Source organism: Pyxicephalus adspersus, chromosome 1 (assembly GCF_032062135.1).
Source record: "Pyxicephalus adspersus chromosome 1, UCB_Pads_2.0, whole genome shotgun sequence".
NCBI lineage: Eukaryota > Metazoa > Chordata > Amphibia > Anura > Pyxicephalidae > Pyxicephalus > Pyxicephalus adspersus.
In genome coordinates this window covers 157386021-157403393 of record NC_092858.1, presented here as the reverse complement: position 1 = coordinate 157403393, position 17373 = coordinate 157386021, and positions in this window count along the sequence as shown.

Sequence of the window (17373 nt, the reverse complement as noted above, 5' to 3'; positions counted from 1 at the left end):
GATTCCACTGCTCATGCATGAGATCAGCAATTGTTTTTATTAATGAAAAGGCTCCTTGTGCGCATGACAAACATAAGTGCATGCGCAGAAGAAGCAGCCGAGAGCCTCCCGGGATGGATGACGTAGGCTTTGTGCTTCTATTCTGTCTTGATCTCCGCAGAATAAAAGGGCTGTCTAACCTTTTATGTAAAGTAAAAATGTTGAGTTTGTATCCACTTTAATCTTCCTCTGCACATGTGCAAGACTGGGTGATATGTTTTTCGACAGGGCCTTCAAATGTAAACATCTGAGTGCCAGTCTTAAGCTGCGTACACACTTGCAATTTTTGTCGTTGGAAAGGATCTTTCACGATCCTTTCCAACGACAGGGGACTGCACGATGCATGAACGGTGCTGTACATACAGCACCGTTCATGCTCTATGGAGAGGGGAGGGGGAGATCGACGGAGCGGCACCCTGCTGCGCACTCTCCCCTTCACTTTCATTAGGATCGGTCGTCGTCCGTCGTCCGTGGATCCGGCAGGTCAGTCGTTCGGACGATGGACGACACCGACTGTACACACGGCAGATAAAAATCTGCCGTGTGTACTTAGCTTTACTCTGTACATGTGCGAGATCATCTGCTGGTTCAGGGACATTTGACACATTTGAGTCCTGCAGCAAACTAGAAAATGTGATGTAAGTATCCCAGGGGGTTTCCTCTTTAGTCTACTGTGGCAGTAGGTAGAAGTGGAAAGATCTTAAAAAAATGGTATTATTTGGTAATAAAAAAAAAAAAGTTTTGTTTTTAATATGTAAAAAGGAAAGCGACCCTTTTAGATAATGTTTTTTTAATGATAGTTCCCCTAAAGTGTATGCATGCCAAGTGGTATGTAACACTTAAAGACATTTATTTCCTTTCACAAATATTATAAAACCTTATTTATAAAGCACCAATATATTTCTCAGCGCTGTACATTAAATGTAAATCACAAACCAGCATAACAAATGAGTGATGTAACTCATATTTAAATCTACAGCTTTATTTGAAAAAATACCTGGTGATCCCCCCATGTAGGTCCTTGTTGAGGTAGTTTCTAATATACATTGAAAATATTGAATCCTTCTATAACTAGATTTCCCATGGAAACTACAAATTTCAACACACGCTGTGCAGGAATGGTTCACTGTTGTCACCATTTCGGAAATGCCATGCAGCTTTCTCCTGAGGTCATTTAGATGTGGCAGAAAAGTGGCTGTAGGACATCATCAGAGAGAAACAAAGGATAAAAACTGTGAAAACATGTAAGAAAAGAAAGTGGCAATTGTTATGTATTGTTAGACACATTGCTTCAGCAAACAAAATGGCTTTCCATTTAGGTTACATGAATTTAATTACATGATGGAAATGTCAGTCAATTCCCCAGAGGTAAGTATAATGCAACTAATGATGTGTAATTGAAGATTTACAAGTTGTAACTGTTAAACACAATTTGTAGGTCCTTGTTGCAGATCCCCACAGGCACACGGAATCTGTGCCCTCTTCTGGTTTACCTACCTTGCTCTCCTCTCCAGGAGCGCAGCAGCTCTGCCCAGGAATCCTATCCAGTGGTTACTTCCTGGTCTGAATCATGTGACTCCCTGAGTGCTGCCCCATTACCCCATCGGACTAGAAGTGTCGCTGTTCAATCAGTCCCTCTGGTGCTGAGTTCTGTTACTTGGTGGTAACCTGATCTTCATTTGTCAAATGACCTACCCTATATAAAGAAATTACTGACAATGTTGCCTGGACAAGGAAATCTTTAAGGCTCTGTTTTCAGTTTCGAGTATGCATATCCTGATCCTGACACTTTGGTATACCGACCCTGGCTCTGACCTGACTACTATCAAATGCCATCTGCCCTGACCTTGGCATGTCTCACTACACTCCTTTTTTAAACTCTTGTACTGTGCATTGGTGGGCACCTGCATCATGGGAACCTCCTTCTAAAGTTCTTGCAGGATGTGCTGGTGAAGTAGGCTGATGCCTGCCATCCCATACCTGGCAAGCTTGCTGGTGACATGGAAGGTCCACCACCCAACCTGTGATTACCCTGACACCATGACAGTTCATATCCCAAGGTCATATATCGGTAAACATCCAAGGGAGATAGGTAGGGGACAGGGCTATAATGTTGATGGAGAAGCACATTTAATATTATGATAATGAAAAAAAGGTTTACACAAGAAACTCTTGAGATTTCCGTTAGGGTTAACGTCTTCTTTACGGAAATATAAAATTGATTGGTTGTTATTATTATCCAGCATCCTGATTTTGTCATCCAACTACATTAATTACTATTATTGTATCACATTGGACCTCTTCTCTTATACTTGTCTACTTCCCTTTAGCCTTTGTTTATAAAACACACAATTTCCTCAGCTTTCGATTCTCAACGCATCATAAAACCAACTTGCATCCTAATTCCAAACTTCCATTTTTGTTCTTTTGAAACACAATATTACATGTATTAAGTGTGATTTGAAAAATGTAATTATAACCCTGATAATAAGCAGGATTATGTCGACCAAGAATAATAGTCAACTAATGCAACATATTAAGAATCAGGCGTATTTAGATAGTCTCCTACTGGGTTGTCAGTTTTTAAATGTAGCAAAATGTAATGGGTAAAATGTTGAAATTGACGACATGCTGACCACTTGTGCTCAAAATAAATTAAAATCATCATATAAAACCTATCACTCTGCAAACATAGAAAGAGTCAAGCTGAGGTATTTTATTATTACTTAATACGCTACCTGTCGCTTGAGCGGGATAAATCCATCTTTTATTACCGAGAAAAGGAGGTCAAATGGAGAACACTTTTTTCCTGACATTAATTAATCTCAAACAATTGACTATTCAGAATTTTTAGATTTTGATATATATAGAGATAGAATAATAAAGGGCATTTTTAATTTCATTATTTTTTTAAAGAAGAAATCCAACATCAGACAAAATAAACAAAACATTTTGCTGCAATACTTATCAGCCCTATCTACTGAAGACTTACCACTCTGTGGCCTAGGTCTGGTCTGCTTCTAAACAGAATGAAGCCCAGGGTCATTCAATCCCCCACCCGATCCCAGGAGGTCAAAGACACCCCTCCTTGTAATAAGTTATCATATAGCTGTGAGCTCACAGTCCCAGCCAAAGACTATTCTGATGTCATTTTTTAGCCTCTACATCATTGAGAGCTAACTCTGGAGAAGAGAAAGAATGCTGGAGAGTCCCATGACCAGCCAGAAGACATCTTCTGCATCAAAAGTATGCAAAAAATATGTTTAAAAAATGTATATGTTAAATGAACCAAAGGTACAGGTAAACATTTATATTTCTAGTGGAACTATAGTCCAGTAAAAAAAAACAAAAAACAATTGGTCAGCATACAATGCCTGGGCTGCCGGGGCTGAACGAATACCTTTGTGCATGCATGTTTGTTGTCATCCCGACCTGGCCGGTAATTATGGCAGAAATGTGAACCCAGAAGAGGAGAATGAAATATGGTTGTGTCCACAAAGAAACAGGGACAGGGCAATGTATTTCGAAAAATTGTGATTGAGCACGTAAGGGTATTGTTTTGCAAAACTCACATAGCCTGTGTCTGTGCAATAAAAGACTCATCTGATTGCAGTTTTTTAGGCAAGGATTTAGTTTTGCTTAAAAAACATATTTTTTATTTCAATGATGAGTGATCTCATTCAGCCTTTTCTGTCATTTTGCTGACTTTAAATTGCACCAGCATCAATTGACCATTAGCTGCACATTTTGCATGGGAATGGCTTCTTGATATTGACAATGGTGGGCCATTATCAGTCACGGCTAGATGTGACATGTAAACCACACAGGATCACACCTAGAAGACATTTGTCACCCTATTTGTTTGAGGTCATTGGTTCAGAAAATATTGAAATGATTTGATCAATTTAACAGCCACTAGCATTTCTGAAGCAATGTGAACAACACAAGCCGATATATTTCTTTTGCTAATTTTACCAATTTGTCACCAGAACTTACAAGATTTATTTGGTACCTCCAGGTAGGGAGAAATGTTCGAAAGGAAAAATCAAGGCAAGGAAATCCTTGGCTTCTCCGCAATTAATGCATATGTTTATACCATAAGCAGACTATTTCCAGAACAAAGTCTTGTCTTATAGAGGTAGTAGGATTTCATTTTTTTTCTTTTTTTTACTTTCTTGGGAAGTAGTTATTTTTATAGGAATCTCATTCAACCTGGAAGTGCACTAAGAGAGAAGAGTAGCGAGGAGCACAATGAAGTTAATATAGCTTGCATAAAGCCCAAAATATACAGATATACTTCCCTTATTAAATAATAAAATTACTCCTTTGTTTGTTTGTTTTAGAGTACTCCTGCAAAAGAAGATGTCTAATACTTAAAGGTCTGGCAGGTTAGGTCTTAGTTTTCACATCCAACACGTGCAAGAAAAAGTAAAGTGTGGTCCCAGGCACCCTATGAGGCAGCTATGACCTAAAGTGACATTGGAGCTATTTATTAGAATTTACACTCCTCTGCCCTAAACCACAGCCAGGTTGGTGGATGACACTATTTTCTTTGCTACAGTTATATGTTGTCAAAGGAATATAATGATATCGTCTCTCTGTCCTTGGCTTGCTAATTTGACAGCAAAGGAACAGCTGGAGATTTATAAGGTTATCCCACAATATATAAAAAAACCTTTGTCAGTATTATGCCACTTCCAAAAGACTTGAACAAAAACTAAATTTGCTTTTATATACTTTTTTCCTTTTTTCCTATTGATTGAGTTTGAGATTATCCCACAACTTTCAGGATTGTTTCCAATGACTAAAATCTGTACATACAGCACCATTATGTTCTATGGTGAGGGGAGGGAAGGTGAAACAAGCAAGCGGCACCCCGCTGCGTTTTCCTCCCTTTTCTTCCATTGCTGTTGTTCGTCTTAAGTTGTTTGTGGATCCGGCAGGACGAATCCATGAATCCTCTTACTATCAGCATGGTCCTTATCAGCACATGTACATGCAACACACCAGCTTGGCCCCTAGCTTAAGCTCCCCCTGTACTTGCAGGAAATTGCAAGATACTGCTACCAAGTCAAATGTAGGTCTTTACACAAGTTAGTCATAAAAAATCATGTAATAATGTATTATTAAATACAGGGGGCCATAAATTTGTATCTTCATCTTATATCTGCCCGAAGGTCAGATTAAATTAACTAAATCCTTGATATAACATCCAAGTTCCTTCCGAATAATCCATTCTATTTATACAGCAAAGGTAATGATCAAAGTAGCAAATCTTTTAAAATAATTTAAATGTATTTCACTCTCCGCCATAAAAGTCAGAATGATAAAAATGAAATAGTTGCTTGAATAAAAGTTCACTTTCATTATAAGAAGATTTGCGATTGTGCCAGAAAAAACACATGATATCATAAATAATCCCTTTCAGTGCAGAGGTGGAAAAGTCATCACTGCTAAAAATACTTACAGAATAAATTGTAAATGCTGTCTGACACGTTGATTGTGCCTTAAGGCTATAAGCATTTTTTTTCTTAATTCAACTCTTTTAAGTGTAACAACAAAAATATGTGTGGCATGGGGGAGAAAAAGGAGCACAATAGCACTAAACATCCAAGGAGCCTCGGGATGTTTTTGCTATAGTATTATTCTATGTTTGTTATCTAATTTGATGTGCAAACATTTGTCTGACTAGTTTAAAGCATAATACGGGGCAACAGCTGAAATGAAGATATGTGAACTGTTTTATGTGCCAAAGAATTTTCAATTCTCTATGGTTGGTCTTGTAAATAATACACTCCAGGCACAATATTTTGCTTTGCAGCTTCTTCCAGTACACAATCTCTACTTCTAGCCTGCTGAGTGCCGGATCATGGTGCTGATTCATTTATTATAATGAATGGCCAAGAGAGTTCTTGAGCATTAATCCTCTATCACACACCTACACGCTGGGCTGAGTCTACAGCTTTTGTTGGCCATACATAACAATGTGTAGGTCAATTCTCTAAAAGGCCCGGCCCTTTGTTGCCCAGTCATATAACAGGGTGGAAACTTATTCCACCCTTGGTCCTTGACACTTTACTGTACCTCCTCTAGATTACAGTTCCTGTAGAAATATCATCTCTCTAAAGAGTGCTTCCAGACTATTCACATCTAAATCTATCTATTCCAATCCAATATAGCACATGTTTAACTGGGCTTTCAAGCCCTTTTTCATGATACCTACAAAACTACCATAACCCATATTTATGTAAAGGCTAAAGGGCCATCCGGCCTCTGACAATCCCAGAAATGTTGATAACATCTCTTAGACAACCATTGTTGGGCTTTTAGGCTCCATTTCATAAAATTACATTGTTAATAATACATGTCCACAAATAATAAACCAGGTACTGCTTCCATTACAAAGTATGTGACAAGTTAATCTTGTGGATAATCTATAAATGTTGTGTTCCTTAATGAGTTTTGCATACATTGTTTCTTCAGTAGAAACATGATGTAGGGGTCACAATCCATAATGTAGAATCCCAACGTTGTCATGAAAACTGCAATGCCTTGTGCAGGTGGACAATAACATGTAAGGGATATGGAGAAAACTTTTTTTTTAACAATAAACAGGCTGAGTTTTTTAAATCATCCCTCTGCCATCTGCAATCATATTAACTTCTGGCAAGTTATTTTAGTTTCTACAACTTCATGAAGTCGGGATGCTACATTATGGATTGTGACTACTACATGGTGTTTCTCCTGAAGAACAATGTATGATACCCAAAGGGGAACACATCATTTATGGATTAAAAACAAGTTGGAATTGTCAGATACTTTTTTTAATGAAAGAAGCGCCTTTTTTTACTTGTGGCATTAATAAAGATTTGGATTTATGAAATGTACTGTAAAAGTCCCACAATGGTTGTTTAACAGATAAATCAAAACTAGGGAATGAGGTACAAGTTTATGAAGGACCTGGATTTTATGTATTAAATCCCAGAATTGTTGGATTGAGAAGACTTTTCAACCAATGTAGTGCATAGACAGTAGGGGTTAGCAATGGAGGCATCACAATGGGTTTCTTTGCAGCATTTAGGTTAAAATTTTAAAAAAATAATAATATGGTCTTTATAAGAATATAAAAACCAAGCATAAAGCAAAAAAAATGAAATCATGTTTCTACTTGGTCTATGTTTTTATAATTTTGTAAAAAAATAAAACACCAAAGTTCTGGTTTAGCAAAAAAGTGATTTTTTCATCTAAGCATGTGTCCATGTAAAGCTATGTACACATGCCAGATAAATAAAAATGTGTCTCAAATTAAGTTTGTGTGCAGGGGTTCTTTAAAGTTATTTAGCTATCTGCTGTGGTGGATCACTAAATGACCAATCGGGCACTGCTGTTGTCATTTCTTAATAGTGGAGGATACAGTGGGGTGTCTCTCACTCATTCTGAAATTTCTCCTCTCCATATAACTGAGGAACAGAATATTCTTGGAGAACCTTGGCTAACCAGCTAACCTAAAATGTATTTCATAAGAATCATTTGCTATTAGTTGACAAATGTATCCATTCCTGAACCAGATTTATTCCAGGTTTGCCAAATCCCCCAGGTTCTCCCACAATAGTCTATCCTCTCGTGTCTTGAGGAGCTTTATTAAATCCAGCCCATAGTGTAATGTGTTTGTTCATTCTACTGTCACTTAAAAAGATCAGAAAAGATTGTTACCAGTGACAGATATTTGACATCTGTACACAGCTCAATTCAATTTTTTTTAGAATACCCTAAACTTAATTGAATATGTTAACGTGAACACAATTTATGGTAAAAGCAGGATTCCCTTAGAATTTCATGGTTTCTCTTTTTTTTTTTGAGGACCTCACTTTTCTTAACTGCAGTTATGTAAAATACAGATAAGTTAACTTCTTGAATCCTGCTTTATAGAACCAATTTCAGGAGAACATTTTTGTATGTTTGAGTAACAATTTTAGTTGCTGTTTAGCTATTGTTACCATTATTCCCCACATTTTTTTTTGTGTGTGTGGGGGGGGGGGGGGGTAACTCATTTTCTGTTGCTGTCCCTCTTCTGTTTTGCCATACAGGATAATACAAGAAGCCAATACAATCTTAAATTCAGGTACTTACTAACTGAAACTTTTATTATTACATATATTAAACATAACTGCAATAATTTGTGGAGTTTGAATTAAGTCTTAGCATAAAAATGTACCTAAAAACTTATATATATATATATATATATATATATATATATATAATGAATTGCTTTGTAAAACTTTATATATTTATAAACCAATTTGTTTGCTGGCTAAATTGTATCATTCAAAGATACAGAGCTGAGACCCAGTCCCTGATCTACCTGCAGTAGTTCTATGTGTTTCACCTTCTGCTTCACTTTTGTAAAATCTCTTAGATTTAATAAAACCTCTCCTGTAGTAGTTAACAGGTAACTTGCGCAGTGAACCAAGTCTGGAGATCTCGCTGACAAATCCCCTCAGAGAAATAAGAAACTTCCATCTCTACAAAGCTAAGACATCAAGGCCCAGAAACACATCATCTGATTCCAAAGTATTTACTAAAATTGGAAAAAAGAAGAAGTGGCTGAGGAAATTTAATCACAACAGAGAATACACTATTGTTTTTTTAAAGTGTGTGCCAAAAAACAAATATTTAAATTCAGTTGTATAAATTTTACATGAGCTATTTACAATAAATTATTGCAATGATGCGTGATACAATTGTGATTGTAAACGTGGCCTTCAATTGGTAATATCATATATTCTATATCTATAATATTATCTATTCATATGTAATAAATAACCTGAATCAATCAATTTAAAAAGTCAACCAATTTAAAAGTTATTTCCAGTATATATAAATATATATATAATATAATAATATAAGGTATATATAATACATACAATACTATTTAGCAGTAAGACTCTGACCACACTAGAAAGTGCTGGTTGCCGTGCATTATGCTGCAATACACTGCCCCTGCATGGCTGTCAGTTGCAGCAGAATGCACGGCAACAGGCATAACTGGGCAGACAGGGACCAGGCGAGGAAAGGGTAATTATTATTTCCTTTCGGAAGATAGTGAGAGATGCGTTTAAAGGGGGGCGGAGGTGAAGAAGGGGTCAAGTTGTTAAAATGTCAGGACCAGGAAGTGGGAGGCCATTAGTTTAGAGAGGGCCGAAAAGAAAAGTTTTTGTTAGGTTGGTGTTAACGTTAATAAGCAGTTGAGGTCCTCAGGGGGGTTACTGTTTTTTTGGTGAAATGTTGTGGTGGATTGGGGACCCCTCTTTGGTTTGGAGTCCCCATTGGTTTGGTGAAATTGGTGGTTCAGTAATATTTGGTGGTGGTCTGTAGTAAAAAGGAAGGTTATGTAGTTCCGGAGCTGGGAGGTTTTGCGGCTGGGAGCAATTATATATACCTTTACCATAGTGAAGTAGACCACCCGTGTAATTGGGTGCCTACAAGGACCAGCAACTCGTGAGGCTAAAATGTTTAATTATTTGTAATAATGTTATTCAATGTTTAGGAAGGTAAAATTATAATTTATGTTTTGTTATTTATGTTATTTATTTTAAGTTATGGTTTATATTAAAGATTTTGGTAAATATTATATTTTATTTAAATAATATTTAATAATTAATTGCTGTAATAAAAAAGGCCTGTGGGCCATTAACCAAATTTTATGCTGTGGTTATTTATAAAGGTATAGGGGGGTTGGTATTGATTTGGTGGGGTCATGGGTTTTTTGGTGTTTGCATAGGCTGCTAGATCTGTTTTGTTCCAGTCATGTAAAGATTGGTTATTGGTTGCTTGAGTTATGTTCCTTTTTTATGTGTGTATTTCAAATTTGTCACTTTCAAATTTTAACTTATTTTCTGTTTTATTCCTAAATATATATATATATATAGCTTAAAAGGGTCTGCCAAGGTCTAGAACAGATAAAAGTAACCGCTAGGATCCATCTAATGACTACCAAAAACCAAGGAGCCCCCTGGAGTGTCCCACCTGAACTGAAATTTACACCTCGAGTCACAACTGAAAAAATCTGTTGTAATTCCTTTTCCTTTTGTTTTTAAGTATGATCTGCTTTGTGCTTCTGTTCATAAACATCATTCCCCTCTTGTCTTAAATGAAAATGCCAAGAATAAAGAGATCATTTTTGAGCAATTAAGGAGGAAATGCAATAAACTGACCAATTTCATAGGAAAAGCTTAAATGAGCTGATACTTTGTATATCTCATTTTGTCTAATTATAATAAATGAATAAAATATTGTTTATGCTGTTAGACAATTAACTCTGGAGAGTCTGGATTCCCAGGAGATGGTCTGAGCTCCTTGGAATATTTACTGCTGAAGTTGCTATCTAAGCACATTATAAATGGATCAACAGACATTGTAATGAAAACATATGCCGCATTCGTATGGGGTAATGGCATGGTGCCAGCATTCTTGCCCTACAAATTATTGTTTTATCATTAAATTATACACTATTTGTAAACATTAGTGAGACTGGAAAACATTCGCTAATGGGTGATATTGGTTGTCATTTCAGTGTCATAAATAATAAATAATTCATTTTGAATGAGCTTTAAATTATCCACCTCCACTTGGAACACCATGTGCCTGGTGTTCCCCAAAAGCCCTACCCTAACTTCTATAATAAATCCACTTTGTTTTTGCTTGTGCTATTTGTAAGTAAAAGAATGCTCCATATGTTTTTGGGATCTCTTGGTTTAATTTGGGGACCTTTTGAACACATCTTTTATATATATATATATATATATATATATATATATATATATATATATACAAAATTGGAAAAACTATAAAGATATACATTTCAAATTTCTTTATACATTTATTTTTAAATACCATAGTAATATCAACATTGGGAGAAGAATAAGCCCAGTGTTATTTATCGCACTACCTGTAAGCCAAGAGTGCCAAAGTTCTATCCCATACCCTAGGGGACAACAGGGTTCTGCATAGAGTGGCATCTCGTCAGGATGATGCCCCTTCTTTAAAGTACTCAGGCTCCATCGACAACCAGGGGATAACAAAATCAAAGACCTGTCATAATATGTAGCTGAAAATATACACCAGGAAAGAAGGTATGTATATAGATTTTTTATAGTTGGTCCACCAGTATTGGAAAGACAAAACAGGAGGGCTCGTAAGCTTGTAGTTGGGCTTTGCCATCTTTAAGGTTCATTGGGTTTACATTTTTAACAATGATATGGGCTAATGATGCAAACCCAGGTGATTTTTCTATGATGTCCTAGGGTCACAGAAAAATACTGACAGAATGGAGAAAGACTTTAGGGGCAGCACAGATTGAATAGTAAATATATGTTTTGTTTTTGCAGTATCACAATAAAAAATGTGTGAAAAAAAAGCTGTGTGTAAAAAAACTATGCAGTATTTTGTATCAGAAATATAGTAGTGATATTAAAATTGGGGAAATTTGAAGGTTAAAGTGGACTAAGCAGTTACAAGGCACATGATACTAGAATACCCTTCCCTTCTCATGATGTCTTCTATGGTCTAAAAGGTAGCTACAGCTTAGTAACATGTATAAAGTATTGCAAGACACTTTGTTCATTGGAAAGTCTTCCTGCATCTCTATGTTTTAAATGTCTGGGTTGGGGTTTTTTTAAAATTTTACATTAAAACTACTTGAACGGTAGGCCGTGCATGCAAACTTCCTTCTTTTTCCTAAACCTTTCAACCCCCACCACCAATATGCTGCAGTTGTTCAGCTAGCAGAAGAGTAATGAGTTTGGCCAGGTGTGGCCTAGAGAGGTTTCTGCCTCTGAATTAAATAGCAATGCAGTTTGGACAGTAATTTCTTGGGTAAGGTTCAGCAGAATGAAATCTCGTCAGACTCCCTATTGAGAATCCATCAACAAGCATTTATTTGCAGGCTAAGCTACACCTGCTTGCACACCATAATAATACACAAGTGAGTTAAGCTTGCATGCCAAGACAAATTAGCCAGATTTTGGTTAAGAAATGGAATTTAGAGCACAACAGATAGCAAAGAAATGTTTTCCATAGATGTACTCAGGGGAAGTAGTCTTTACACAGTGCTCGGTAATAGGGTTCTTTCTATTTAATACATCAAGAGTACAAATAGAACATTTATTTACAGATACGATTGGATTCTTTATATGCTTTTGCATAAATGATCTGTAATGTTTGTCAATTTTACTTTGTAGGAGGTAAATGAATTAAAATGGAAAATTGTCTTTCAAAGACAATTGGATTCATTTACTGAACAGGTTTAGGCAAAATGAATTACACCTGCAAGGGATAATTTACTTTAAATTACTAATTCCCTGGCTGTCCTATTGATTCACTGACTTCAGTATTTTCAATATCACTGATTTATTAAAAGTATATAAGTTTGAAGTTCTGCTTTCATGCAGCCTTTACTGATATCAATGACTGTTCAAGGTCACAATATCAAAGAATATGAATATCAAACTGGCCATTTTCGGACCTTTATGTTGCAATAACGCACAGTATTGCAGATGTTTTCCTGCAATGCATGGTAACACATATACTCTGGTGCGGTGTGTTATGTTACACCCAATGCACATGCCAGACCCATCACAATGTAATGTACAGTAAATGTTTTAGTACAACACCATAAACAGATGTAACAGATCTGTTCATTGTAAAACTAGAGAATTACTGTACAGCTGCAATAAAAGGCTTTTTGTTGTTCACTGGCAGCCTATTTATTATCTTATAACACCACGTGTCAACCTGTGTTCAGTAATGCACAAAAAAATACATAAATCCAACTTCTATCTCATACAGTAATCAGTACATGTTTGACTTCGGACAGTGGTTGTATAGGGGCCCAAAATTTGTTCTATCAGCCTTTTGGTGTCTATGTACACTATTGCAAAGGTGTGTAATAAAATATTTCCCTCAATATTCTAGCTAGTGGATCATTCTTTAGAAAGATAATGATTTATTGGACTTCATTTTATCCTAGCACATTGTTTCTGCTCCCTGTGTAATGGTGGTAAACTCAGCATTCACTAATAGACAATTTAATTAGCTGTATACTTTAAGCAGACCTTGCTTGTGATATGCAATATGAATATGATGGGCTGTCAAAAACATATTATTTCTGGTTATCCTGCTGTTCTTTTATTCCCATCACTTTATTTTCTTCCCTTCTTGGGGATAATTTATTATTTATAGACAGAAGAAATGTTTGCATATGTCTCCGGCTTTATGTCGAAGACTGAAAGCTGGTTTGAAAAATGACAGCATGTGTGTCTAAGGAAAACCACATTTTTCCAAATTAAAATATGCTGTTTTTTTTTTCTTAGCTGTTTTTTTTTTCAAAATGATGGTTTATTTTTTTCTGACTGTTACCTTGGGAAGTTTTGCAGAAATGTTTTCTATTTCTTTATCTGGCATTTGAATATAATGCACAATTTTTGGTACACTGTAAAAAAAAAGATTCTGTTGTGAATACAAATTCTGCTTTATAGTAAGTGGGGTACCTCCTGGTGTTCCTGTATTCAGGAGAGGCCTGGGTGACATGAAAAGGGCTAAAGGTATAGAGAAATAGCTGCAAGTAAAGATGAACGTGAAACCACATGAACATCCAAAAATAAATGGAAGAAAAATAGCTTATAACAAATATTATATATATATATATATATATATATATATATATATATATATATATATGTGTGTGTGTGTGAAAAAGATTTTTTTATTTCCCAGGGTTGCAGTACAGCAGTTACTGTACAAAGGCATAAACTCAATGACATCAGAATCAGCACTATCGCATACATCTCCCACCACACTCAGCTCATGTGTTTTGCTCTCTTGCAAGGCTAACTGTTAGTGATTACTTTCCCTGTGTTGCTACATATTTTTAAATGTCCTTTATTGAGGAATAGTTTAAGTACAAGGGCTAACAAAAAAAGTAGATACTTCCAAAACAGTTATTAAACCATGATTGAGAAAAATAAGCAACACAATGGGGAAAATCTGGGAGGTATAGGAGAGTGCTATATATAATCAGAAAGGGGGACCCCAAAATCAGACTGGTCGAGATATGAGATAACATCTTTTCATATTAAGGGCCCCCAAAACATCTGACAAGAGATTTTTAGGATAGCCTCTGACCTCCTTCCAGTTGCCCGCTCCCTGTGGTCAAAGTATACTTTTGATTGGAATGAAACAGTAAATAAAGTCTAGACTACTCATTTTCATACTCATTCCATTCCCAAAAAACAATTTGTCAGGTCACCAGAACTTAGGAAAGCCCTGATACAGGACAGCGCATCAATTGAATATATATATTGAATATATAGACAGGTAATTAGTATCTTTACTAGAGCAACAATAACAAGGGGACATAAAATGGGTGGCATTAGCAATTCTGTCTTTGAAGACAAGCCACAGCATGTAAGGCTTTGTTATAAAGTAATCAACCAGCCTGTCCAAAGAATGTGATTGTGATGATGATGCTGAAGTCAGAAAATAAAGATTAGCTATGTCACAGGAAACAAGTAGAATTGTTAAGCAGTAACCTAAAATATATACTGTTTTTAATTCATTTTGAAACCTAAGAGTGGACTTTTTGGCATATGAAAGTGGCCCTACAGTCCTGTACCTAAAACCTCAGAGTTGTATGAGAGTGTGAGATCATTTAGGACACTATTACCTTGATTGCTAGTCTACTGAGATATGGAGTGGCAGTTGGTGTAACCATTAAAGTGGAATCTGTAATTGAAATGCATGAATTTTCTGCTTTTATAAATTTTGTTGATCCGTGCTTTTTCCACCCCTACTTCCATTTCCCACCAGTTATTAAATCACCAGTCATCAGGGGAGTGCAGAAGCTGATCCCAAGCTGCCAAGGCCTGGAATAAATGTTAAAGCAGTGACCTATAGGCAAATGACACCATACATCACTTTACACAAGCATAAAAAACATACTTGGAAAGGGTGACTGAAAGTTGCACCTCCAACCCTATTTTGTCCCACCCAGATACCACTGAATCAATGTGCTAGCTATTACTATGAACAGGAAAAAATACATAGCAAGTAGCATCTGACCCAAAAACACTATTAAAATATGAGCAATTTAAAAAAAAAAAAAAAGTAAATAAATTTAATAAGCTACAACCACTTTTTTTTCATCTTCCACGCAAAAAAAATTTCACCAACATCAGCATAAAATCAAAGCTCTTTCTCTCGGAGCTGTGTTAATATGCAAACTCAGAAAATCATGCTTCACGTGGCATGCTGGAATAAAATCTACATTAACATGAGCAAATAACTCAACTGAAAATAAGGGCAGGAGATGGATGTTTAAATGCAAACTAATTTCTTTGGTGTTTCTATGCCTCATTCTGTCTCTGTGACCTCATTCTATAGCATAGAAGACCAATGTCATTTGTAGTAAATGAGAAAATGGCAATGGCCTATTCGTCAAAACAGAGGAAAATTTCAGCATAGCTGATTGGGAATTGATATTCCATTAAATGCCACACTGCACATGTAGGCATTGTTCTGCATTGCTCGGCATTATTTATGCATGTATTTGGTTAGTTACAGTACAGAGGTCTGTAATTTGCTAAGTGAATTACTGAGTTAAAAAGAGTTCAGGAATTCTGCATATTTTCTAGGTTATGTGTAAATACTGGGAATTGTATGAAGAAGATGCTGTTTGAGTCAGTTTAATCACCAACATCAATTTCAAAGTAGTCTTAGGGGCTCATTACTGTGATGGATGACAACCCAGAAAAGCGCACTACATTCCTAAGCTTGACAAAAGTCCCTGATGTTTCTAAGACTGTGTCAATCCTGCCTTAGGATTTGCACATATAGAGAAGCACAGGATGAAACCTGAGATGGGAAGTTTGCAAAGGTACAGATGCAAACTAATTGCATAAAGAGGTAATAAAACAGAGATTTCATAGATGCCAATAACTTGTGAGCTTTCATTTTAACATTTCATGGTAAATGACAGATAAAGTCTGATTACAATATGCAACTCTTGGATATTCTTTTTGTTTCTGGGGATTCAATATGTTAAAATGTGCTTATCACATTATTATGTGATGAGTTAGAAGGTGTTTTGCTGTCCATACATGTGGGATCTGAGCTTATCATTTACAGAAATTAGACTAGGCATTTTAAAGCCCGATTGAACCTTCTGCAGTTATTAGTGTACTGAAATCAGGTTGTACATACAATAATGTGTTTATCTTCCTTTAGGATCAAGGATTTTCCGACCCACCCTTAGGATCAAGGGTTAAAATACCCAGTGGTGGCAGGTTGTGTAGCAGCCCAGCTCCAATAACACATGCTAAGGATTTTGCTTTTTAAATTTCACTTTGAAATTTAGTGCAACCAAAAACATAGAATCAAGGTACAGTTACTGATAATGGTGCGTGTCACCAAGTTAATTTTAGATTCAGTTGCATACTCCCATTCTTTAGTTTCCTTACCCCAAAAAGTATAGATACCCCCAGTTAGGAACCTCCGAGTTGAAAACTCAGCTTTTCATTCAGTGCTCTAGGACTTACCGGATATTTACAATGGCACTGTTAGTTAGGACTTAATTCAGCTTTGTTAGGAAAAATCTACTTTTTAGTGTTTAGGTATAGAGACTAGCTGGGCAAGTCATTTTCCAGCTAACATAAGCATTCTTCTAATGGGTAATTTATATACACTTTATTAGGTATCTAAATTGTATAATAATAATCTAAACTTTTACTTTTGAATAAATGTTTAATATTCAGTTTATGGACAGTAGAGCCTGGGCCCACTTCATTATAACCTTCTTATCACTATCGCCATAAATCGGGTTATTCTTTCTCAGTACTCTTTGGCAGCTATTTTAAATGCCAATACCTGATCACAGATATGGCAGGCTCTACAGCAGTGTTTTTCAACCTTTTTAACATGGGAAAACCCCTTGAAATAATTTTCAGGTCTTCTGGGAATCCCTCCTACAATTATTATATCCACAACTCATCCTTACAGATAGCCTAAAAGATCATTGGTGGATTATAAATTGACCAGAAAGTAACAAACTTCTCATTGATCAAGAAACCCTTATCTCCCTCTGGAGAAACCATGGTTGAGAAACACTTGTCTAAAGCTGCGTACACACCTGCAATTTTTCTCGTTGGAAAGGATCTTTCACGATCCTTTCCAACGAGAAAAGACTGCACGATGCATGAACGATGCTGTACATACAGCACCGTTCATGCTCTATGGAGAGGGGAGGGGGAGAGCGACGGAGCGGCACCCTGCTGCGCGCTC